Here is a 27,551-nt window from a genome sequence, read left to right as displayed (position 1 = left end):
TAAATACAGGATAGTTTCATTGCCTTAAAACCCTCTGTGCTCTGTCTATTTCTCTCTCCCTTCCCCCTGACAACCACAGATACTTTTACTGTCTCCATAGTTTGGCCTTTTCCAGAATGTTATGTTGTTGGAATCATATAGTATGTAGACTTTTCAGATTGGCTTCTTTCACTTAGTAATATGTAGATAAGGTTTTTCCATGTCTTCTTGTGGGTTGATAACTCATTTTCTTTTAGCGCTGAACAATTGCTTATTTGGATATATGCAGTTTATTTATTCATTCACCTACAGGAGGACATCTTGGTTGCTTCCAAGTTTTAGCAATTAGGAATAAATTTTCTATACAGATTTCTGAAAGGAGAGATTTCCTATGAAAACTTATGTCAAGAAGGCAAAAAGCCATAGTATCCCCTGCTTTCCAAAAGTTTGCTTTGAGTCTCTTCGCTTTTACCAAAGACCTGTATTAGTATAGTGAGGGCTTTTCTCATAAAAGTGAAAATCCTCTTTGAATTTATTTTGGTTAATGAAAACAGGTGCTGTTGTAGGTCTTTGGTAAAAGCAAAGTAGAGTAATGCAAGCTTTCAAAAGGGGGGGATACCTGTACACATTAATGTGCTTATTTTGTGAGGACATATGTTTTCAACACTTTTAGGTAAATACCAAGAAGCACAATGACTGGATTATATGGTAAGAATATACTTAGTGTTCCAAAGTGGCTATACTACTTTTCATTCCCACAAGTAGCAAATAAATTTTTTTCACACAGATCTTGCACATATTTTGTTAGATTTATACATGTGTTTCATTTTTGGAGGTGCTAATGTAAATGGCATTGTATACTTAATTTCAAATTTTGCTTGTTCATTGATAATATATAAAAAAGTGATTGACTCTTGTATGTTAATTTTGCTTTGTTTGCTTATTAATTCCCAGGAGGGTTTTTTTTTCTATGTGTGTGTGTGTGTCAATTATTTCAGTCTTTCTACATAGACAATGATGTCATTTGCAAACAAATATAGTTTTATTTTTCTTCCAAATCTGTATAGCTTTTCTTTCCTCTTCTTACTCCATCAGCTAGGACTAATGGTATGATGTTGAAAGGGAATAATGAGATGGGACATTCTTGCTGTATTCCTGAGTCTAGTGGGAGAGCTTCTAGTTTCTCATGATTACTTAAGTATGGTGCAAGCTGTAGATTCTTTGTGGATGTTTTCATTAGAGATCTGAAATGATTTCTCTCAATCTTTAAAAATAAATCCAATTTGTTTCTCACGCAGTCATCTTTACCCTATGACTATTTTTCCTAATCAGTAGTGTCACATAATGCTTCTTTAGAATATCCCACTTCTTAAAGCTTATAAACTTGCAGTATGTTAAAACAATGATTCCTCATAAATATCCTCATTTCATGTGAACAGCAGCACTTAACCTGTGTTAGCAGCAGTAGCAAGCAGAAAACAAGCTGAGTGTAGATGGCAGATTTATTGGCCCAGTTCAGGATTTCAAGCAGTGCTGCATAATACCTGCCTATGTTCCTGCATAACAATTTTGTGATAGTAGATTTTTTTTTTAACCTGCATGACAATATTGTGTATCTCTGCCTAAAAGAAATAAATGGCTAAGATGCAAAAGAGAGGAAACATAGCTGTAATGTCAGACATGGTTTCATTACCTTTCCATCTCTTTTCTCTTTTAAAAGTATTACCTGCTCTCTCTTTTTTTTAATCAGGATAGCTTGTAGGAAAAAAAAGAAGAGAAGATCATAATTGAGATTAAGTATTCAGTTCATGAATGAAATGTGGAATTCTTTTAATACATTAAATTCCATGAGCATACCATTCATGGTAAGTAGTTTGGCACCAGGGCAATTCTCAGCTGCTAGAACTACTCCACTCTCAACTAACACTTCAGGGCATGTGTTTAGACACTTGACTCTTGGGACTGGTTCTTCTGAGAATATTGCTTCTCAAAGCCTTCCCTGCGGAGTCCCCTGTGCCACCGCCACCTTCTCCTGAGCTGGTGATGGCTGTAGTCCCTGGGGCCTCCTGTTTTGCTGCCAGGGCTTTGTGACTCTCGCTGCCTCTACGAGGAGACTCCCTAAGGAGAGCACACCTACCTTCAGCAGCAGGCTCCCCAGAACTCAAGCTGTGCCATCTCTTTAAGCAATAGGCCTCTCTCTTGCCTTGACATTTGGTTACTCTTGCTGTGACTGTAAGATAGAATGGAATAAATCAAGGTAAAGCATGCCAATAAACATGAACTTTTAGAAAAACTGTAATAATATAACCATTACTAAATGGTTGTTTAAATTATTCCCACATTAAATACAGAAATGATGGCAGTTAACTCTAAGGCATAATAATTTCCACTTTCTTCTGAAAAGGAGCATATTCAAGCTGTCATTATATGCTAAGGACCATTTCCCTAAAAATTGAGGGAATGTTGTGCTATCTATCTGTAATTATGCTGCTTCCACAAAACATTTCTCCATAGATCCAAGAAGTAGTACACCATCTGGAAATGTAGTCATTTCAAATTCAGTATAGCTGTTAATTATTATGGTATAGCCCTTCCAGATACACTCTTAGGGATTCCAAGAGCTTTTGCTAATGATTAACTATGAATATTTCTGTTCATTATGTGTTACTGAATCATGCCATTTCTCTCTTTTAATTTTATATTTACCTCGAGAAATATATAACTTAAAAATACAAGTAGGTCTTAATTTAAGCAATATATATATATATATATATATATATATATATATATATGAATAATACAGGGTGTAACTACTTATTTTACAGAAAAGAAATAAATAAAATCTTAGCTTAGCTCAAGGGTTTAGTCTAATGTCACTTGTAGACTACACCCAGCCAACCGCCTGTTTTTTAAATAAAGTTCTATAGGAACATAGCCATGTCCTCTCATTTATATTTTGTCTAAGGATGCTTTCCTGATACAAGGGCAGAGTTAGGTAGTTGCAACAGAGACCCTATGGCCTGCAGAGCCTAAGTTTTACTATCTGGATCTTTACAGAAAAAGTTTGCTGAGCTCTCGCTTAGATGTGCAATTAGGAATGTTTTCAACAGTATGCATTTCTGGTGAATTAACAGGTTTTCTTGCTAAAAGTTAGGCTTGCTCATGTGAGAAGGCATGTATTATTTGTGAGGCCATCCATGTGTACTTACAATCACCTTAAAAGTCTTTGTCATTTCCTTTCAATGCAGAGGTCATGGGTTAATGTTTTATTAAATGGTGAGAAAAGATAGGTCATTCTTGTTCCCATCCTTTATTCTCCCCTCTATATGTTAAAGATAGCATTGTCCATAATCAGGAATCTGTGTTTATATTTCCTATCAGTGGATTGGCAGGGTTGAGGAGAGCACAAAGAATAAATTGGCCCTTGGTTTTTAATGTTTGTCAATACCTCCTACCTTCTTGTCCCTTACCTTTGCAGGATACAGATTCCTACACTGATGCAGAACACCTGCAGCCCTGGCTCAGCAGTCCTCTAGCTTTTCTGCTCCTGTACCCAGGCTGCTTTGTGGTGCTGGAGGAAACTCAGGGCAGACTGGCAGCACCAGACACTCATGACTTTTTTGTAGTTTTGGCCAGGCTTTCCCAGAACCCTGTTCCATATCTCCTGTCATGGTCATTTCCCATTTCCATAAGAGTTATTGTACAACTTCACGACTTTTCTCCTCTCATGAATTACTTTTAAGGGATGATTCTCACCCTCTCTGTTATCAAACAGAGCTTCATCAATGCCCACCTGCAACATGCATTACATCTCTAAAACTAATTATCACCCGCTTTTCTTCAATTTTGACATGAAACAGGTCACATTGTCAAATGAGACTCACGTAAATCAGAGCTGCGATCCCTTATAAAACTGGCAGTTAATTTTAAGCATACAAGTATTCAGGAGGCACAGATGAAGCAGGGAGAGAGGTCCCAGATCACCAGCATCGCTCCTCATGTTCAGCACTTTATGTCTAAAACATCTGCCCTCTAGCCCTGTCCCTGAGTCCAGCTCAATCTTTCTTAGTAGCCACTCGCTCTCCGCTCAGGTGACGCCTCCTCATTTGCCGAAACTCAATTCAGATGCTGTTTCTTTCAGTAAACCTTTCCTGCATGCTTGTCTGAAAGGCGATGTTCAACCTATATGCTCTCATACATCCTATGCTCCTCTGTGTCATGGCCCTATCTGGTTGTACTATAATTGTTTCCCTGTCTCTTTTCTGGATGGTAAGCATCTTATAAGTGGAGACTTTTTTTCCCCTGTATCTCTAGCCACTATCATGGTGCCTGTACCAAAATGGTGTTTAATAAATGTTTATTACAGGATAAAAAATACTAATGATCTCTGCCCTCTGATACACCATAGGTTCAAAGGGAGAAAAGCAACACATGAAGAAGTGATTTAAAAATATAATGTAATAAGTGTTAGTATTATAGATGCAAAAAGTTGTAGGAACATCAGATGGAATCACTAACTCTGTTCTAGGTAGTCATAGAGAAATTCATAAAGGCAGTGGAGGCATAAAGCTGTATTTTGAAGACAGAATAGATTTTTGCCAGGCAGAGACTAGAGGAAAGAATGTGCTAGGCAAAGAAAATAGTAGATCTGAAGTCATCATTATCATTCTGCAATACTCAAAAATAACGATGGAAATTAGGTAGCTCGTGTGATAAATTATTCAAGTTTTATGCTTTTGTTTTGTTATAGAAAGCATCTGGTATTTCAGTATTTACAAAGGAAATGAATTTAGCCTAACATTTGTATTATTGGATGATGAAAGTAGTTTTAAAATCAGTGCATAACTTGAAGACAGATTTTTTTGTGTGTGGATCATTATGCAATGATTATTACAGATGTACTGTGAATTATTGATTTAGCAAGCAATTGAGTTTTAAAATTGCTAAAACTAAATTTATAAGCATTTCATTTTTTATGATTCATGCATCTGAGTATACAAACCAGTTATTTATATTTGAAAGAAAAACAAATATTATTATTAATCCAATGTTTAAGTAGCAGTGGAAACTTCTCTGTCAATTGCCCTAAAGTTCATGATGCCCTCAGAACCAAAAGGTAAAATGTTTACTATGAAAAAGGATTGGAACAACAGTTGCCTAAAAGAAGCCAATGACATATAAAGCAGTTCTAAGGGGAGTAGGCTATGGTCTGGATGTTTGTGGTACCCCAAATTCATATGCCGAGACTCTCACTACAAGCTGATGATGGTATTAGGAGAAGGGGCCTTGGGAGGTGATTAGTGCCCTTATAAAAAGACCCGAGGGGGCTTCCTCTCCCAGTCCACCATATGAGGTCATAGCAAGAAGTTGCTGTCTACCTACCTGAGCCTTGATCTTGGACTTGCTAGGCTCCAGAGCTGTGAGAGACAAATTTCTGTTGTTTATAAACTATCCCACTTTATGGTATTTTGTAACAGCAGCCCAAACCAAGTACCATACAAGTACTTATTATTAATCAAATGTACTATACACAGCAATATATATATATATATATATGTCAAAATATCACAGTTTATGTAGTGAATTATAATTTGCAACAAGAATCACAATATTTACTGATTGTCGACATTATCAATATGATTTAATACTCATCACTGGCCAAGTGTGGCAAATAAATGGGCTGGGAGAAGGCACAGGAGACAGAGATTATGAACATTTCTTGTGCTCTCATATTTACCCACATTGTTTGCAGGTTTTCAGGCTTCTGCAAGAACAAAAAAGGGGGGCCACAGGACAGTTAATACTGAGACTCCAAGCCCTGCCCAGAGGATTCCACTTCCTAAATCTATGGGAAAGTAAAGAGACAAAGATATACAGTGAAAATAGTGTAGAAGGGTCATAGATGGAACCACAGGAACAGGGCTCTCAATCAGAGGAGATTGTGTCCCCTGCCTCCTTCCTGCCCCAAACAACACTTGGCAATGTGTGAAGATATTTTTGTTACAGTGATGGTTGCAACTAGCATTGAGTGGGTAGAGGCCAGGGATGCTGCTAAACATCCTATAATGCACAGGACAGTCCCTACAACAAAAAATTACCTGCCTCCAAATTTCAATACTGCTGAGATTAAGAAACTGAATTAGAGCATTATTAATTGCAGATTTATTTTGAATGCTAAAAAGCAAAAGAAATATGGGTACCAAATGAATTTGCATTACTTTTTAGATTACATATAAATACAAAGCCTAGTTTTAGAAGTTGTTCATTATAGAAAATTTATTTGGCATATGCAAACAGTATAAAGAAAAAAATCACTTTAGTCTTAATATCCAGAGGTAACCACTATTAAAATTTTAAACTTATTTCAGTAATTTTGGGGCAAATACGTTCAAAAGGCATTGTTAATCAGATGGACATTCCTCTGCATAGAAGGATGGTAAGCTATCAAGTTTCATTGGCAAAAATAATGTGACAAACTAGTAAATTTAAAGCAGAAATGTACAGGTTAATGAGAACTTATGGAGACAAGGAAAAAAAAACAAGAAAAAATAGAGATGGCCCAGATCATACTTTAAATGACTTTAGTAGAATTAAGTATCTGTAGTGACTAAAAACATGCATGTTCCTCTGCCTATGGTTCTAGCAATGGAGCAAGTATCATATAAGTGTTTAATGAGGAAATAAAAATAAAACAAAACAAATGCAAATGAAATAAATAGCAGAGGTAGACAGCAACTTGTCTGGCTGAGAAGAATCTGTACTTCAGTTAGAAGATGAGAACTTTGAGGGAAGATTTTTCAATCCATGAAAATTGGTTTCACTAGACCTGGATGCCAGAGAACTTCTGAATATGGCATGCATTTGTTTCTCCCAGTGGTTTGTCTCACCTAGTGCCAACAACCCTAGCAATTAAAAACTCACATATTTTTGTCTGTTCTATTTACTGCCATTACTGCATGGTAGGATGTTTCTTCTTGGTGGCCTGTGTCAATTTGTGTAGAATTAGGATAATGTTAACAGTTCCTACAACAGACTCTTCCTATGTCCAGAACAGAGGCATAATTGGAATAATCCAAAGTTAACAATATACACTGTGTGAATAAATACACATATTATAATTATGCCAATTAAAAAATTTGGGTCGCCAAAACCGGTTTGGCTCAGTGGATAGAGCGTTGGCCTGCGGACTCAAGGGTCCCAGGTTCGATTCCGGTCAAGGGCATGTACCTTGGTTGCGGGCACATCCCCAGTAGGGGGCGTGCAAGAGGCAGCTGATCGATGTTTCTCTCTCATGGATGTTTCTAACTCTCTATCCCTCTCCCTTCCTCTCTTCCTCTCTGTAAAAAAATCAATAAAATATATAAAAAAAAAATTTGGGTCATAAAGCATAGAGAATTTGATATCTAGTTTGTGTGTGTGTGTGTGTGTGTGTGTGTGTTTCATTTGAAATATGCCATGAGCATTTTCTTATTTTATTAGTTTTTTAAAAACATGATATTATCATCTTCTACCCACAGAATATTCACATAGCTCTACCATAATTTAATCCCTATTGCTAAACATATAAGTTGCTTAGTCTTCTATATTATAAAATACATCACACCAAGCATCATTTTACAGTAGGTTTTTCCTGCTGAAATGTATATAGAAATAAATGTTGAGTAGACAGGCAACATACTAGACTTAAATGTTATTAACAGTTTTATTGACGTATAACTTAGATATTATAAGATTCACCCAATATAAATATACAATTCAATGACTTTTATATATTTGCAGAGCTGGGCAGCTATCACCATGATTCAATTTTAGAACATTTCCCTCACTCCAAAAGAATCCTCGTGGCCATTTACAGTCATTCCCCAATCCTACCTCAAGCATTAAACAAACATTAATCTACTTTCTATCTCCATAGATTTGCCTTTTTAGACATCTCATATACTAAACAGAATCATATAGTATGTATTCTTGTGTGACTGGCTTCTTTCATTAGTAAACATAATGAAAGGTTCATCCATGTTGTTCCATGTATCTGTTCTTCCTTCCACATTGGGCCTTTACATTTTTTAAATTCCGCAGTTAGACATTTATCTATCAAGAGCATACTCATGTCTCCAGATAATTTTACTAAGAAGCTTCTGATGTATGTCATTATCCAGTGTGCAGGGTTGATGTAGGGTTTTGGCTGAGTGCCCATTTGCCTCTCATATTCCAGGATGTGTGGTTAGTGACCTTTATTTTAATACATAGATCCAATTTAGTGCCTAAGAATTTCTCTGTTCTTCCCGGGTAGAATATATAAAATTTCTTCCTGCATTCCTTTTTCCTAGATGAGTATATCGGTGATAATATGGCTGTGCTAAATCTAAAAATGGTTGATCAAAGGACAAAATGTATTTGTCTGTCAACTTTAACCTAATTACAGTCACTTTGCTTGTAATTAGCCATGGGTTTAATTTTCCAAGGTAAAACACCAAGAGACATAAACATTTTTAAATTTTATTATTATTATTTTATTCTTACTGAGGATATGCCCATTGATTTTAGAAAGAAAGGGAAAGAGAGAGAGAGAGAGAGAGAGAGAGAGAGAGAGAGAGAGAGAGAGAGAAAGAGAGAGATTAATCTTTTGCTTCCTGTACTTGCCCCAAATTGGGATGGTACCCGCAACCTAGGTATATGCTCTGACTAGAACTCAAACCTCCAACCTTTTGGTATTTGGGAAGACATTCCAACCAACTGAGCCACCCAGCCAGGGCCAAGACATAAACATTAAAAAAAAAAAGTCATCTTGTGAAAGGCTATTAGTCAAGAGCACTTAAATGCAAACTTATTGGAGTTGAGTTGACTAAAACCTCATAACCAAACAGTAGAAGGCCCAGGATGTGTTCTCAGATGTCTGAGGGAAAGGGATAATTTTTGGAAAAAATATTAAATGTCAAATAAAACGTTAAATGTTTCCAAAAACAAAAGCTAAGAATACAGCTAAGGCAGAGTGTGGGAGGCAGTAAAATGGCCCCTTAAGATGTGCACCTCCTGATCCCCAAAATCTGTGAGTTTGTTATCTTTTGGGGAAGAATGAATTTGACAGGTGTGATTAAATCAAGGCTCTTGAGATGAGATTATTCTGGATTATCTGGGTAAACCTGATATAATCACAAGGGTTCATATAAGGGAAAGAGGGAGGTAGGAGAGTGAGAGTGATGTGACAATGGAAGCAAATGTCAGAGTCATGAAGAACCATGGACCAAGGAGTGCAGGAGGCCTCCAGAAGCTGGAAGAAGCAAGGACAGGATTGTCTCCGAGAGCCTCCAGGAAGAACATGGACAGATGACAATGACTTCAGCCAAGTGCAGCCTATGTGGATTCCAGCTCTATAAGCCACTAAGATTTTGGTAATTTCTTACAATAGCAATAGGAAACTAATACATAGAAGCTTACCTTAATGGCAGAGGGAAAGGAGTTTGTCAGATAGAAAAATGTGGGGAAAGGGGAAAATGCTGGGCAACCCTGAGTTCAGCAGCTTCTGAAGGAGATTCTGGAAACAGTCCCGAACAGCTGAACCTGACTCAGGGCCTGGCATGTCCTGGCAGAGGTCTGATCTTAAACATTCCCCATCTCTCTGCTCTCTCTTCCCCCAACTCCATGATGGCAAATTTCCCTTTACCTTCAAGACAGGGCTTACCTAAAATAAATTAAGTGCCACCTTAGTCCTATAAGTATGTTTTTACTTTGCCTTCTCATATGTGATTGCAATTGGTATTACCAGACAGAACTAGCTTTGTGTATTACTTTTACTCCTTGTCAACTGTCATGGTAGGCAAGCGACATAACATATTTAAATGTTAGTGTCTTCATCTGAAAAACAAGGAAATGTTACTACCTACCTCATGGAGTTGCCAAGCAGATCAATGAAGAGTACTATCTGGTTCTTAGCTGGCCATCTATAACAGTAGCCGTTTATTGTTATCACCACCATAACCACCACCATCATCACCCAAAATTACTTAGTGCCTGCCTACAGTAAATGCTATAAAGCGTTCATTATTCAAATTAAAAAAAAAAGAGAGAGAGAAATCATGGAGGGCTTGGAAATAGGTGATTCCGAAGTGCAAATCCGTGGACTTCACAGATTTGCTGATGGTTGGCCCTATTTATGTGCAGATTTGCTGTGACAAATAAAAACTACACACAGAGCCGAAACTGGTTTGGCTCAGTGGATAGAGCGTCGGCCTGCGGACTGCAGGGTCCCAGGTTCGATTCCGGTCAAGGGCATGTACCTGGGTTGCGGGCACATCCCCAGTAGGGGGCGTGCAGGAGGCAGCTGATCGATGTCTCTCTCTCATCGATGTTTCTAACTTTCTAGCCCTCTCTCTTCCTCTCTGTAAAAAATCAATAAAATATATTAAAAAAAAACCAAACTACACACAGAGTATTGCATCCTGCTTAGCTGTGCAACCACTTACTTTATCAGCTTTAAATAAAGTGTGATCATTTCAAATAGCACTTCTGTAGTTTATATAATGGAATTCATAATAACTTGATGCTTTTTCTCTTCCCTTATGATCAGATCATTGTCATTACAGAAACATTTTAAGAAAAAATTTATTATTTGCTCCATAAACAAACAAAAATATACCTGTGCATAGCTTTTTTTCCATTAAAATATCCCTGCATTTTCCCATGTTACTTTTATTTCTTATTATTACACAAAGTCTTATGCTGTGCACTTAACTCATTTACTATAGTTGTGTGTATGTTGAATATCAACTATTCAATAACAAATAATTTTTGCACAGGGTAATGGCAATGCACTTTCCAGAATAAATGTTCTGGTCTAATCATTTGCATCAACCTGCATCCAAGTGCCTGGTTGGTTTCCTCAAAGGATGATGCTATATCAGGGGTTCTGGTATTTCTCAGTTTCTGGTGGCTTAGATATTTGGCAGCAGGAGGTCCAGATCAGGCTTGTCGAGTGGGAACTAAACTAGTGTTTGGTTTTATGCATACTGGACATCTAAGCCCATGTACTCTGCTCGTTAGCTCATTATACCAGCTAATGGGATGATCAGTGACAGAGGACAATGAACATCAACTGGCTGAATCATTCTTTCTACTCAGTTGTTTAGTTCCTTATAGCTGGTGGGTGCTCTCTGGATGGGTATTAACATGAAATACAAGCACCTTTATATTTTGTGCCCATTTACATAGTTCCATCTACATGTCTCTTACCCAGATTTCCTTGTCCCAAATTTTCCAATATTTGTCATTCCAGGCACATTAACCCTAAAGTTAAGGCATTTACCTGCCCGTAAAACTCTGTGTATTCTCACCTTAGGCCAATCTTTTCCCATGAAAAGTGAATGACCAATTGTACTGCCCAAATCTCTGCCTGTTGAGAACATTTATCCTCACTGCTGTCTTTCGGGGTCACCCTTGAGACCCACACAATTTGCAAGGATGACCTACACATGAGCCATGTCGAGTCTTTTTTCTCCTCAGTCAGCTGGACATAAGGGACTTGCCATGCAGCTATGATCATGTGCTGGTAGATAATATGGGATTTGAGCCACTTGTTCATAAAACATATTTATGCCCTCTGTCCCTGCATATGCCTGATAACAGTTAGATAATTTACATCTGAGACATATTACTTCTAGATCTGTGACCTTATGACATAACTAGAGGCCCTGTGCATGAAATTCATGCACTGGAGGGGGGTGGGGGCTGCGTCCCTCAGACCAGCCTGCACCCTCTCGCAATCTGGGACCCCTCAGGGGATGTCCAGCAGTCAGACATACCTCTCGCAATCCAGGACCGTTGGCTCCTAACCACTTGCCTGCCTGATCGCCCCCAACCTCTCATCTGCCTGCCTGATCTCCCCTAACCACTCACCTGCCTGCCTGATCACTCCTAACCACTCTGCCTGCCTGCTTGATCGTTCCTAACTACCTCTGCCTTGGCCCCTGCCGCCGCGGTTTTGTCCGGAAGGATGTCCGGAATGACATCCGGAAGGTCATTCGGCTTTCTGGACTAATTAGCATATTACGCTTTTATTATTATACACTAGTAGCCGGTGCATGAAATCTGTGCACGGGAGGGGGGAGGGGCGGATATTCCTCAGCCCGGCCTGCACCCTCTCCAATCTGGGACCCCTTGAAGGATGTCCTACTGCCGGTTTACAGGGATCAGGCCTAAACCAGCAGTTGGACATCCAGGACTGCTGGCTCCAGCCGCTCACCTGCCTGCCTGCCTGCCTGATTGCCCCTAACCACTCTTCCTGCCAGCCTGCTTGCCCCCAACTGTCCCCCGCTGCTGGCCTGCTCACCCCCAAATGCCCCCCCTGCTGGCCTGCTCACTCCAAACTGACCCCCCCCCCACTGTCCTGATCACCTCCAACTGACCCCCACTGATGGCCTGCTCACCCCCAACTGGCCCCCCTGCTGGTCTGCTTACCCCCAATGGCCCCGCCCCCCACCAGCCTGATCACCCACAATTGCCGTACCATCCTGGCCTGATCACCCCCTGGCGACCCAAGCTCCCAGCCCTTCCTTTTTTTTCTTTCTTTTTCAGTGCCTCCTTGAGCGGAAGCCAGGGCCAGCTGGAAGCAAGTATCTGGGATTTATTTATCTTCTATAGTTGAAACTTTGTAGCCTTGGGCGGAGGCCAGGGCCAGCCAGGGCGGGCAGGAAGCTTGGCTTCCTCCATTGCCAGGGCAACCCAAGCCTCCTGCTTGCTCCAGCTCTGTGGCTGCCGCCATCTTGGTTGGGTTAATTTGCATACTCACTCCTGATTGGATGGTGAGCATGGCTTGTGGGCGTAGTGGAGGTATGGTCAATTTGCATGTTTATCTTTTATTAGTGTAGATGGAGCTTACATGAATCAGATTGTGATGGGCAGTTTGGGGCTCATGGTCATTTGGTATCTCATGGTCAGTGTGCTCCATCCATACCATGGCCCAGTGTCATGCTAAGAGCTGCTTCAGATAGCATGGCATTGGTCAAGAACCATAGAGATCGATGTTATGACTCTTTTATTGAAGGGTGACACATGGAATCCTTTCCCTCTGCATATATTTGTATCTACCTTATTTCTGATGGTTAAACACCACCTGACCTCTAAAATATTGGGACCCTATTATACTCATTTCTGTCAGAGACCCAGTCCTATAATACCATCTTCTACTGCCAGCTCTAACCTAGAGAGGACAGCTGCCATTGAATTTTTAAAAGATGCTAGTGCCCTTTTCACCAGCTTATTGGTTATTTCTTTAATAAATGGAGTGTCCTCCAAGCTTTTGTTTAGAGGTTATTTGGCTGTTGGTTTTTATGACCTTACATGGTACATCCATGCTAGCATGCTCCTTATTTTGAGTCTTTTGCTCCTGTCTTCCACTGTACCCCAAGAGTTCTGGTGTTTCTAATGCATTTATTTGGCCTTTCACTTTCTCTATGTTTCCAAGAGCCAGGAATATGTCAACACTGTCTCCCAAAATCCTATGTCATGAGGAAATGTTTCCATATTCATGTCAATAAGCTCTCTGTAGTCTAACTTTATTTCCAACCCTGTTCAATCCAGCACACTCAGGAACTAGTCCCATATGTACTTCATCAGCTTCTACTGGTGCATGTTGGCTAGTTTCTATAGCTCCTTCAGGTGTAAACCCTGCTTTCTCTTAGCAGGCCCAGCATGACCTCGGATGGGTTATATTGTGAGCCTAGTTACTTTTAGTCTCATGGCCAAGAAGGGAAGCAAAGTAATATCTTCTGGAAGATACTGTATCTGTCTTCAAGTGAGAGGAAGCCCCAGCATGTAACACTTCATGTGGCTCAGAGAGTTCAAGATACTCTGGGGATCCAGTCTTTTTGAGTGCATAGACCCAGATGTTCTCGTCCCTTGTCTCAGGGGTCCAAGCCTTCCAGATTCAGGCTCTGATCTTGGTAGAGCAAACTTGCAGAAGTTGAGAATTCTACCAGGTATGAATTTCTACTACTCTTATAATTAATCCCTGATTCTGAATATCATCTTTTTCCTATTTTCCAGCTGCAGAAGATGAAACTCTATACATGCTCCCAAGGAGGGCCTTTGACTTTTATACCTAGACTTTAATTGATGATAAATCACCCTCAGCTTTTCCATGTTTTTATCCAATGCATCAATCACACCCAGCAGCAGCCTTCCAATTCCATAATCTTTATAATTATACTTCTGTCATATCTCTCAAATGCCTGGGATATTGCACTCGTCAGAGTAATCCTGTCTATTGGTGTCACCTCCCAGCTCACTAACAGAAAAAGTTTTAACAATTATATTGTTTCTGAGTAATTAGGGCTATACGTATTCTTCCTACCACTGATGGGCTCTTGATTGCCAGCTGGCCAGCAGGTGATTCAGCTCCAAATCCCATTTTTGAGTCTGCTTCTTTGGACCACTCCTGACAGTAAATGTTGCAGTTCAGGTTCCCAAGGAAACAGATTAAAAAACTCTCTGATTAACATGCAAAAGGTTTATTGTGGTGTACTTTTGAGAACACCTGTGAGGAAGCAAGGAAGGGAGAAAATTTGAACTGGCACACATTTGTAAGAGTGAATGCCACCAATTGCACAGGGATCTTGAAAGTTAAAACACTCTCCTCTCTTTACACCAAATAAACAGGTTGGATTTTGCACTCTTATAGCATTGGTCAGTCATTGACTGCAGGCTTCCTCTAAGATGGATATAAGGTGAGGCAGCTTTCTTAGTCTCAAGGCACAGCTGTGATCCGTGAGCAGCAAACTCCTGGCATGAGGGATAATAGGTGCTTCAGTTCTGAAGGGGGATCTCAGTTAAACTTGACAACATCTAGATTTTACTTTTCTAATAACGAAGTACTGCATTCAACATCTCTGAAGTAGAGTCAAGTGAAAATGTAAGATTAAGTTGGTGAATTGAGGAAAGCATGTAGGAACTTAAGATGAAGGAAATGGGGATGATGTTGTTTTCATGGATGGTAGAATTCATCACAACTTAATGAGACCAGTGATTTCATGACTCAGTGATTCCATAATTTTATTATGCTCATCTTTATTTTGAAGCAGGATCGTTATTTTTAGAGTATACTAGTACTCACTACACATGTGTAGTCCTATAACAGAAAAGGAATAAAATATATAGCTTAAATATTGTTTGGATGAAGTATGTTTCAATATAGAATAAAATGTATTATTTTCAACACTAACTCAATGAAATGTCTACCTATTAAGAACCAGGTGCCAACTTCTACATCAGTCCATGTGGCCCAGGTAATGATATTCACTGTGGTAAGGAGAAAGGATGTTTACCTGTTGGCTTAGGCAATCAAGCCCCAACCCTAAAGTTGGGATTGATCCCTAAAGCCACAAGTTTGTAAGGGTGAAATAGATGTAGATGAGAATACCATATGAGGTAAATAAGATAAATATTATCACCAGCTTTCTTAGATTTTATTTTTTTAATATTTATGGAGTCACAGAAGATTGCAAAATTAATAGATACAGACCCTAGCTGGTTTGTCTCAGTGCTTAGAGCATCAGCCTGTGGACTGAAGGGTCCCGGGTTCGATTCCAGTCAAGGGCACATACCTGGGTTGTGGGCTCGATCCCCAGTAGGGTGCATGCAGGAGGCAGCTGATTAATGATTCTCTCTCATCATTGATGTGTTTTTCTCTCTCTCCCTCTCCCTTCCTCTCTGAAATCAATAAAAATACATTTTTTTAAAAAAATGAATAAAGTTCCACGTACCATCACCCAGCTTCCCTCAGTGATGACATCTTGTATAACTTTCATAAAATATCAAAACCAAGAAATTGACATTGGTACAATATTGTTGACCAGACCTTATCCCATTTTCACCATTTTTTGCACATACATTCATGTGTGCAGTCCACACCCATTCTACTCTCTCATCCCTATTCCCTGCAAGCACTAATCTATTCAATATCTCTGTAATTTTATAATTTCCAGAATGTTATATAAATGAAAGCATATTTCATGTGACCTTTTGGAACTGCAGGCATACCTCATTTTATTGCACTTCACTTTATTGTGTTCTCAGAAATTGAGATTTTTTACAATTTGAAGATCTGTGACAACCCTGTGTAGAACAAGTATTTTGGCACCATTTTCCCAAAAGACTCATGATAGTTAGCATTTTTTTTTGCAATGAGATATTTTAATTAAGATATGCACATTGTTTTTATAAACATTTTGCTATTGCACATTTAATAGACTACAGTAATAGTGTAAACATAACTTTTATATGCACTGGGAAACCAAAAAATTTGTGTGACTCACTTTATTGTGATATTCACTTTACTGTGGTAGTCTGCCTGTACCTCTTTTACCAACTCCACAATCTCTCCAAGGTCTGCCTGTACCTCTTTTACCAACTCCACAATCTCTCCAAGGTCTGCCTGCACCTCTTTTACCAACTCCACAATCTCTCCAAGGTCTGCCTGTACCTCTTTTACCAACTCCACAATCTCTCCAAGGTCTGCCTGTACCTCTTTTACCAACTCCACAATCTCTCCAAGGTCTGCCTGCACCTCTTTTACCAACTCCACAATCTCTCCAAGGTCTGCCTGTACCTCTTTTACCAACTCCACAATCTCTCCAAGGTCTGCCTGTACCTCTTTTCATGAAACATAATTCCCTCAAGACCTATCCAAGCTGTTGCATTTATCAATAGTTAACTTTTTATTATTATTTAGTAGAATTCCATAGGTATGGATGAGCCAGATTTCTTTAACCATTCACTCAGAGGAGGACTTTGAGTTGTTTCCATTTTTGGATATTAATAATAAAGTTGCCATAAACATTTGTATTTAGGTTTTTATATGAACATATGTTTTAATTTCTCTGGGAATAATGTTCAAGATTGTGATTGCTAGATTATTTGGTGAGTGACTGTGAAGTTTTATAAGAAACTGCTAAACCATTTTCCAAAGTGGCTATAACATTTACATTCCCACCAGCAATATATGAGAGATCCATTTTCTCTGCATCCTTTCTAATGTTTAGTATTTATCACTACTTTTTTATTAAGTTTATTGGAGTTACATTGTTTTAATAACGTTATATGAGTTTCCAGTGTATATTTCTATAATGCATCATCTGTATATCACATTGTGTGCTCTCTACCCAGTCTAGTCTCTCCTTCTGTCACCATATATTTGACCCTCTTTACTCTTTTCATCCTCCCTCACCACCTTCTCCTCTGGTAACCACCATGCAGTTATCTGTGTCTATGAGTTTGTTTGTTCATTTGTTGCTTCCTGTTTTATATTCTACATATGAGTGAAATATGGTTCTTGTCCTTTTCTGTCTGAGTTATTTTGTTTGGCATGATACTCTCAAGATCCACCCATATTTTCACAAATGGCAGTAATTTGTCCTTTCTTATGACTGAGTAGTATTCCATTGTATAAATGTACCACATCTTCTTTATCCAATCATCCATCTAAGAACACAGGTTGTTTCCGTGTCATGGCTATCATATTATCACTTTTTTATTTTAGCCATACAAATAGATATGTAGAAATACCTCACTGTATTTTTAATTTACATTTCTCTAATGGCTAATAATGTTGATAAATTGACAGGTATAACTCAAGTAAATTGGTTACATTAATACTTCTGATTTTACTGCATACATACTTTTATTATAACGGTGCTCATTTCACATACACAAAACTTCAACTATTCATTAAATACTGATTGTTATGTATTATTTACTACCTTTTCTACTTTATAACATTAGAGGTAGTTAGATTCAAAAACACTGGTGCAATCCTTACTTTCAAATAGTAGAAAACTGATGTATAGAAATATTAAGTAACTTGTTCAAGACTGACTGTACCATTTGATCTGGAACCAGATTCCAGATGAGCATGTCTTTGTTCAGCACCCTTTTTAAATATAGTTACATCTTTATGTTTGGTCTCCTCAATAAACTGGACGTGTGTGTGTGTGTGTGTGCGTGTGTGTGTGTGTATGTGTGTGTGTGTGTGTGTCTTTTTTACCTCTTTCTGCATCAAGCATATTCCTTTGAATATAACAAGTGCTCAAAATATGGCTATTTGTTTATTAATAGACTAAGAGTTACAAACATCTCTCATCCAGCTTCACTTTTCAAACCTGCTTTTGGCCATATGCTTTTCTTTCAAATACCCAGCTCTTGCTTGATTTTCACTCCAGTTAAATTCTGCATCCCAGCGATGAGTGTGTGTATGTAGCTGATGAATGCTTTTAGGTTTACTATTTTTCTCTAGTGCCATAGCCATCCTGTAGCACTAACCAGAGGACAATAAGACATTACATATTATTCTCTAACTTTACAAAGCATTTCCTGGCCCATCTATCAGGGGTGGGGAATGTCCAGCCTGCAGGCCATATAAGGTCCTCAAAATCATTTGGTCTGGCCCTGTCAAGGCATTAAGGGTGAGTTAATTAAATGTTTGACCAAATATAGCAGGCTAATTTTTAAGTTGATCATTTTGTATGGCAAATGAATGATGTTAAAAATATCTAAATATCATGGCAGAAAAAAGGTTCCCCATCCCTGAATCTAGATAGGTGGAAACTGTCCTGACTGTGCTACCCATGCACTGTGATGCTTCTCAGACATTATAAACCATGATAATGAGGGTGTGTAATATCTGAATTTTACTGACTTTGAGGAAAATGCACAGTTGGCCATGGCAGAGAGAAGAGAAGATGCTCAGAGGAGCAGGAAATGGGCAGTTAAATTGAGTGCTTTTCTTCCCAGACATACTAGAGGGAGACAACCACATGGCTGGGGGAAAATCTGACTCTCATTACTTAGGGAAAAACGTATGGAATATCAGCTCAATATGAAGGCAAATAAAATTAAAATTTGGCTAAAAATGGAGAAATTAGGTTTTTTAATTGTCAAAGAATTGTGAGAGTTATAGTAATTGTAATCAATAAGGAGAGGTTTAAATTTGTGATGTTTGGAAATGATACATCTGGTGGGTATTCAAAGTCTAAGTTATGAAAATGAATACTAAATGGAGTGGATTTGAGGAGATTGAAATGTGGAAAGATCTTAAGGTGTTGGGTAGATCATCCATGGGAATGTTGAAGATATTTTTTGAGAGTGGATCTTGGGGTAGAGAGGGAGAGTGTGAGCTTAAGTCTTAGATAAATGAGAGTGAATAATTAAGAGGTTGGTAGAATAATCCAAAGGAAAAAAGAAAGTAGTGTAAATAAAAAGGTAGAAGACATTTTACAAATTGGAGGAAGAATATTAATCTGGAATCTGCACTGAAGGATCAAAAAAAAAAAAATACTGGCTCTACCTCTGGTCCCAAGGAACATAGAAAATGAGAAAGGACAATCAATGATCTACACTGGTCATGCTAAATAATATCAAAGGATATAAATAGTACTTACCCACTGTTGAAAGGGGTAAATATGATAACACATATAGAATATCCATCACAGGCCAGGAACACATACTATGCTCTGTAAATATTATTGCTATTATAAAAATGCTGAGGATATTTAAAGGATATATAATTATCTCCCTTTTAAAAACAAGGAGACTCAAGCTCAGGAATATTAAGTGATCCCCTCAATTCTGTAGGGCTAATTAGTGCCAGAATAAAGAGTCAAGCCCTTATATTCTCCTACCAGTTTTCCCACTTGCACTATGAATAGAAACAAGTGTCTTATCTAGGTCTGGTCTGTGTAGGGTTGAATTGCTCATCTCAAACTTGGAAGTAGAAAATAGAAAATTAGGGAAGAATTTGCCAGAAAATAATCTCAGGAGTTGGGTTCAGTCAGAGTATTATTTTAGTAAGGAGTGCTTGTTTAAATCTGATAGTTGAGGTCTTTATCTCTCTCTTTTTAAATAAAACACTACTTAAACTTAAACATAAATGCTAAATTTAGTAAAGGCATTTTCCAGCTTATTAAAAAATTAGTGCTTATACAATAATGTAGCCTTAGAAATTATTATCCATGTCACTTTCCACTTTGGGTGTTTTTTAGCTTTCTGGGTAGGTAAAAGTTAACATTTTTTTTCTAAGTCAATTCAATTTGTCATACTCTTTTTTTTAAATATATTTTTATTAATTTTTTACAGAGAGGAAGAGAGAGGAGAGGGATAGAGAGCTAGAAACATCGATGAGAGAGAAACATCAATCAGCTGCCACCTGCACACCCCATACTGGGGATGTGCCCGCAACCAAGGTACGTGCCCTTGACCGGAATCGAACCTGGGACCTTTCAGTCCGCAGGCCGACGCTCTATCCACTGAGCCAAACCGGTTTCGGCCATACTCTTTTTTAAAAATATATTTTTATTGATTTCAGAGAGAGAGAGAGAGAGAGAGAGAGAGAGAGAGAGAGAGAACATCAATGATGAGAGAGCATTATTGATCAGCTGCCTCCTGCAACCCCCACTGGGAATTGAGCCTGCAACCCAGGCATGTGCCCCAACCAGGAATCAAACCATGACCTCCTAATTCATAGGTCAATGCTCAACCACTGAGTCATGGCGGTGAGGCCAATTTGTCATACTCTTTAATAGAAAAGACTAATCACTCACATAGCTGGGAAGATGGCATTAAGACTTAGGCACTTCAGTCTAACCAGTGTAAATTCTCAGAAGGCACTTTCAGAAGAATAAAGCTAATAAATAGTTAAGGCATCTAAGATGGAGACTTTTCACATTACCTAAAATCAAAAATGAAGAATGCTCCAGAAGTTACTCAATGCAAAGAAGGAAATTAGGCCTGGCCACAGTGGCTTAGTGGTTGAGCATTGAACAATGAACTAGGAAGTCACGGTTTGATTCCCAGTCAGGCCAATGCCCACGTTTTGGGCTTGGTCCCCAATAACGGGCATGCAGAAGGCAACCAATCAATGATTCTCTCTCATCATTGATGTCTCTATCTCTCTCTTCTTTTCCCTCCCTCTCTGAAGTCAATAAAAATATATTTTTGACTGCATTATAAAAGTTACAAAAGCCTCCATTAATCAAAAAAGGGGGGATAGAAGGGTAATATCATGTAAGGAAAAATATCCTATAAGTAAATTACATCTAGAAAATTTTTACTTTACAAAATTAGTTTTCATTTGTAATGCTAACAGCAAGACACCCATGAAAAACACACATGGTGTCTAAATAAGACAAAGGAAAATCGTTTGGGCAAAAATAAAAAGGATCCCAAATCAATTATATAGAAAAGATTCCTTTATTAACTTTTTGTCGAGAATATGTTTGTATATTTTCAGAAAACAACTCCAAGACCATGTGGATTCCTGCAACAGAGAGGAATTGACAGGTCTGCTCCAACCACGAAGACAAGAGGAGAAACAGTCCAGAGATGGAAGATGCTGATGACGCCTTGCCACGCTAGCAGTCAGCAGCTGTGCGACACAGTAAGTTGCCTAGGACCAAACCAGAGAGGGTCGGACCTGCATTGCCACCATGTGCCCACCATCCAGATATCATTGCTGACATGTACACATAAGGAACTGTTTGACATTGAAATGGGGACTCAGAACTGTTGGACATGGAAATTGGGACTCAAACATTTTTTGTTATTATATGTTTATTTCTAGTCTGCAGAGGCAAGATTTTTTAAAGGAATGAAATGGGGAAAAAATAGATACAGAGGCAAAGAAGCATTGAACAGACTGTCAAACTACAGTGGGAAGGCAGAGGAGGTTGCGGGGGGAGGGAGGGTGTAAGAGATCAACCGAAGGACTTGTACGCATGCATATAAGCATAACCTATGGATAAAAAACACTTGGGGGAGGGGGCAGGTAAAGGCATGTACTGGGGGGAAGGGGAGGCCGGGGGAAGGTCAATGGGGAAGGAAAAAAAAAAAAGGAGACATATGTACTACTATTTGTAACACTTCAAACAATTAAAAAAATAAAAATTAAAAAAAAAAGGAAAAAAAAGAAGGAAATTGGAAGAGAACAAAATATGGATAAGTATTCTGCAAACACTGCCAATTATGCATTCTAAGTTTGCCTAATATAGAAGACAAACAGTTTTAGAAGAATGAAAAAAAAAATGAGGCCACGAACTCTTATTTTGAATCAGGAGACAAACATTGAAAGGAAATAACTCCAAGAAAGAATAGCTAAGATAATTACTTACTTGGAAGAAGTATGCTCAAAGCTGGTATGACCCACCAGAAGAGAATAGAGTGATGTTCCTTCTTTCAGGTCCAAGGACAAATACCTTCCCACACATTGAATTCCTCATGAAATAAATTATAATTGTGGAAAGTTACCAAAATTCAGATTAAAATAGGTATTTGACTGAATTTGAGCCAAAATCTGATATACAGTGTCAGCCAAATACTTTCAGTAAAATCTCTTGAGAGCCAAATGTTCTTTGAAGCCAGAAAGACTATAGTTTTGCAAATTACTATAACTATGTATAAATAAGGTGACCATATAATTTATCATCCAAACTAGGATACTTTTAAGTGAAAGGAGATGATGTTGATAATAATGCCAGTACAATAGCCACAAACTCCGATGGTCCTGGACAACCTCGGATATATGATCACCTTACATATAAGCCATTCTTGTGTAATAGATATAGTGGTGCTTATGAAAGTGGTGGTAAAAAATACATGTAGGTGGTTGTGGTACTAAGTCAAAACTCTAGGATTATAGTTCACTGGTTAGTCAAGATTGCATCTTAGTAGGTGTTAAAGATATTCCTAATTGATTTCAAAATTTTCTAGAAATTAAAAACACTTAAATAGCTATAACTTTAATCAACAGAATCCTGAAATCACAAATAATTGCTTACTTCTTGGAGTAGAAATTAACTAGTACTGTGTTCTTATTTCTTACCTGAATGTGCATGTGTATGTAAACTTTTGTTGATTATGCATTAGTGGGTTCTTCAATTTTCTCATTATGGACAGAGCAACAAAGGCCCCTTCAACCCTCAGGCCAATCTTTGATAGAAGCAATCTTCAAAGAAAAATAATCTTAAAAAATTTTTTAGTTAGAAAAAATATTTTGGTCAGAGGGATCAATTAGCAAATTCAAATATATTTCCCTTTTTGAGACTTTAGATGATGATAATGATGATGACAACAACGATGACGACAACGATGACGAAAGATTCTTGCTATTCCTCCCACACCACTTATCACTCTCTCAGAAAACACACACACACACACACACACACACACACACACACACACTCTCCCATCTCAGTGTATGGAACCACCACCCACCCAAGTTACTCCTCAACCCCAAACAGGAATCCTAATCAACATCTTCTCTTCACAAATTCCTCACATGTCATCTGCCAGCAGGTCTCTAATGTGTCCACTTTTCTCCAATCAAACTGCACCACAGTCCAAGCCACTAATCTCCCCTAAGCAGACTTCCGGTTCCTACTTCTTGCTGCCACCCATTCTCCTGCCACCACAGGCAGAGGAATCTTTTCAAAATTATAAAGCATGTCATTTAACCCCTTGGTTAAGCTCTTCAGTGGCTTCTCATGGCACAAGAATAAAATAGCACTTCTTGCCGTGGCTAACGAGGCCTGTATCAGCTCATCTGTCACCATTTTCTCCTCTCCTCACAGTGGTCCGGTCTCACTGGCCTACTTTCTGTCCCTCCAGAGCACTTCCCCAATTCAGAGCTTGTCTCTAGCACTTTCCTCAGCTTATAACACTCTGTGCCCAGCCCTTCTTGGCTGGTCCTTCCATGAGTACCTATCTTCCCACAGTTTACTCTCTATTATATCTGGCAACTTATTTTCTAGAGCAATTATCGTGATCCAACTGTTCTTATGTGTTTATTTATTTACTAGAGGGCTGGTGCACGAAATTTGTGCACTGGGGAGGATGTCCCTCAGCCCAGGCTGAACCCTCTCCAATCTGGGACCCCTCAGGGGATGTCCAACTGCAGGCCGGACATCCCTCTCACAATCCGGGACCACTGGCTCCTAACCACTTGCCTGCCTGCCTGATTGCCCCCTAACTGCTCCTCTGCCGGCCTGATTGCCCCCAACTACCCTCCCCTGCTGGCCTGATCACCCCCAAGGCTTTTTTTAGTATAGATATGATCCTTCACAGAAAATTTTACTAACCCTGCTTTACAATAAGGGCTTGACGATTGAATCATTCGGACCAGACACCAAGATTTCCTTTCTTTGAATAGTGGAGGGAATAATTATCTTGTCTTTAAGTTGCCCTGAAATTAAAATGAGATAATGACTTAGAAAAGTATAAAAGCACCATATAAAGACAACTGTCTTTTTCATGTCTGAAAAGACAATAAAGTGGTAAAATGAAAAACACTATTTTTATTCTCCCCCTTCCTTCCTTTACAGCCTTTATTTAAACTTTGAAATTTATAAAAATTTCACTCCAATTTTCATTTCTTTACATTCAATATTATTTTGTATTGGTTTCAGGTTTTATATTAGTCACAGAATAGTGGTTAGACAATCATATACTTTACAAAGTGTTCCCCGATATTTCCAGTACCCACCTGGCATCATACCGTCATTACAACACTATTGACTATATTCCCTATTTAAGTGACAATGGGTTTACAGGTTCCTTCCAGTCTTTCTTTTGTGTTGTTCGCCTTTCCTCTTCTTTCTCACTTCTTCCCTCATTTTCCTTATATGGTATCTCAATTGGCCCTCAAAGCTCAGTGAAGGCACTGGGACACGCTTAATCCATGTTACAGACCAGGAAACAGGCCAATTCCAGTTGGCTGTGGAACTGGACTCAGCACACAGGGAGCCCTCAGAGCCATGCTCTCTGCCCTTCCTAAGGGGCAGCCGCCGGGCAAACAGAACCTTCCCGTCAGGCTTCAGAGCCTCATTCTCAAGCCCCTCTTCATCACAGAAGCTCCACATTCTTTCCTCTCCCCGCTCCCCGCCCCCATTCTTTACTGTGCCCCCTTCTCCGGAGCAGGTGGAAGGCTTCACACTCACCGCCTAGGCATGCTCTGCCATGGGGCAGGGCGGCGAGGGCTTGCTTTTGGGCCAAGGCGGGAGTAGGAGTCACCGCCTCTGAAGTGCGAAGGTCACGTGGGCAAGACCGGTTAGCACTGGGAACTTCTCTGAATCCCATCAGTCAGTCGGGTACTCTGCAGTGCGGCACCCCTCCACTGAGGTGGCACCGCTCCTCAACCCCCGCCTCAGGGCTGCGGGTCCTTGCCCCTCCCTGCGGACGTCCTTCCATGGCCCTTAATTCCTGGCCGGGCCCATCCACGTCTTGGGGCCACTGCAGAACCTCTCTCTCTGCAGGCGAGGCAGATCCCTGCCCGCAGGTCCCCCGCCCCAGCCCGAGCCCCCTCTGCTGCACCCCGCCTCGCCAGGCTTTTGCCTTTGATCTATGGCATTGGTGACAGCACACTCCTAGCAAGCCTGGTACCCAGAGGGGCACAGGGTCAGTTCTTTGCCCAGAATGTTAGAGGTTGCAGTCGCATTTGCAGATGTCGCCCAGAGCCTGCTGGCGAAGGCAGCGCCTGTGTGGGGTGTCCTCATAGAGGATGGTGAGGCGCTGCTCGGTGCCCCTTGGAACACCCGCCTCCTGGCCAGCCGCATTGCCAAAGCTGTGGCACTGGCCCTGGAGCCGCCCCTCAGGCAGCCCCACAGTCGGGCCTCGCGGCTCTTCTTCCACATTCGGCCTTCATCCACCCCTCTCTCCTGCAGTGCTTGGGCTCCAGGCCCGAAAGAAAAGAACCAAGACCAAGAAGGACAAAGCCCAAAGGAAGTGAGCCATGAACCCCCACATCCCATTCTCTGGATTTCCTCCTGCACCTCCTCTCTGTGTCACATCTTGAATGGGCACCCTGTGGCCCAGCCACATGGCCACCGGGCGGCCTGGTAGAGTCGGTCTCCGCAAAGCTGTGAATCTGTGGCCAGAGGCCTCGTCTGGGTCTCAGCAACCCCATGCCTGCGATGTTCCCCGAGCCCCATGGGAGTGGCTAAGCAGGCCTGGCCGCTCCTCCCCTGGGCTGCAATGTCCCCAGGGCCCCGCAGGCGTGGCCAGGCAGGCCGCTGCCCCTCCCGGGGCCTGCGATGGACCCGACCCCGCTGGTGGTGTCTGGCACTGCCCACCCTGCCTCCCAGGCCGATGGACTGGTACCTTGCCAGCAGCATCTGGTGCTGCCTGCCTGGCCTCCCCCTGCCCCTGACGGACTCGGACCCCCAGGGGCGGGCCATGGCCTTCCTGCCAGCCTGCATATGCGAATTTACCCACCATCTTTGATGGATTAATTTGCATACCCACTCTGATTGGCTGGTGGGCGTGGCTTGGCATAGCGAAGTGATGGTTAATTTGCATGTTTCTCTTTTATTAGTGTAGATGCCTCTCTCCTCCAATTGCATTGTAAGCATGTAGAAAAAAATTTTTTCCCCTGTAAAAAGGCAGATAGTAAATATTTTAGACTTTGCAGAACATATGGTCTCTGTTGCATGTACTGTGTGATTGTAATATGAAAGCAGCTATAGATAATACATAAATCAATGTGTGTGTCTGTATTTCAATAAAACTTTATTCACAAACACAGGTTTTTGGCTGCTTTTGACTCATAGTCCATAGATTGCCAATTCCCTCCAGGGCCATTACTCTGTATGCATTGTTCTCTCCCATATTCTTCAGCGCCTAGCACAAAGTAGGTGCTGCACATATTCACAACTTTTTTATCCTTGCCAAAACCCTGGAAGGTGCCCTAGCTGGTTTGGCTCAGTGGTTAAAGCGTCAGCCCTTGGACTAAAGGGTCACAGGTTCCATTCCTGATCAAGGTCACATACTGGGGCTCCTTCAATAGGCAACCAATTGATTGTGTCACATCGATGTTTCTCTCTCCCTCTCTCTCCCTTCCTCCCACCCTCCCTTCCACTCAATGGAAAAAAAATACCCTCTAGTGAGAATTAAAACAAAACAAAATCCTGAAAGGTGAATATTGTTATTTCCATTTTATAGATGAGCAAAATTCTGTGAGGTTTACCAATCCACCCAAACTCACAGAACTATTATATTTGTTTCCTAGGGCTGTGGTAACAAAATACCATAAACTATACAAACTACCCAAAACAACAGAAATTTCTTCTCATACAGTGTGGAGGCTACAAATCCAAAATCAAGTGTTAGCAGGACCATGCTTACTCTGAAGTCTCTGGAGGAGATTTCCCCTTCCCTCGTCCAGCATCTGGTGGCTCTTGGCATTCCTTGGTTCAGGGCACCATAACTCCATTCTCTGACATGGCCTTCTTCTCTGTGTGTCTGTATCTTCACATGGCCTCCTTCCCTTCATGTCTGTCTAAGCATTCTCTCCGCTCATAGGACAGTAGTCTTCGGATTTAGGACTCATCTTAATACAAAATAATCTCATTTTAACTAATGTTATCAGTAAAGGTCCATTTCTAAATAAGGTCACATTTTGAGACTGAGTGGACATGAATTTGGGGGAAGATAGGATTAAGCCAACTACAACTTTTAAATGGTAAAGATTTGAACTTGATTCCATTTCAATGATTTTCCACTCTGAAATTATAATCTCAGCTAGTAAATTAACAGTTAAC

Source organism: Plecotus auritus, assembly GCF_963455305.1.
Source record: "Plecotus auritus genome assembly, chromosome: 4".
Taxonomy (NCBI): Eukaryota; Metazoa; Chordata; class Mammalia; order Chiroptera; family Vespertilionidae; genus Plecotus; species Plecotus auritus.
Note: the sequence above shows the minus strand (reverse complement) of the source record.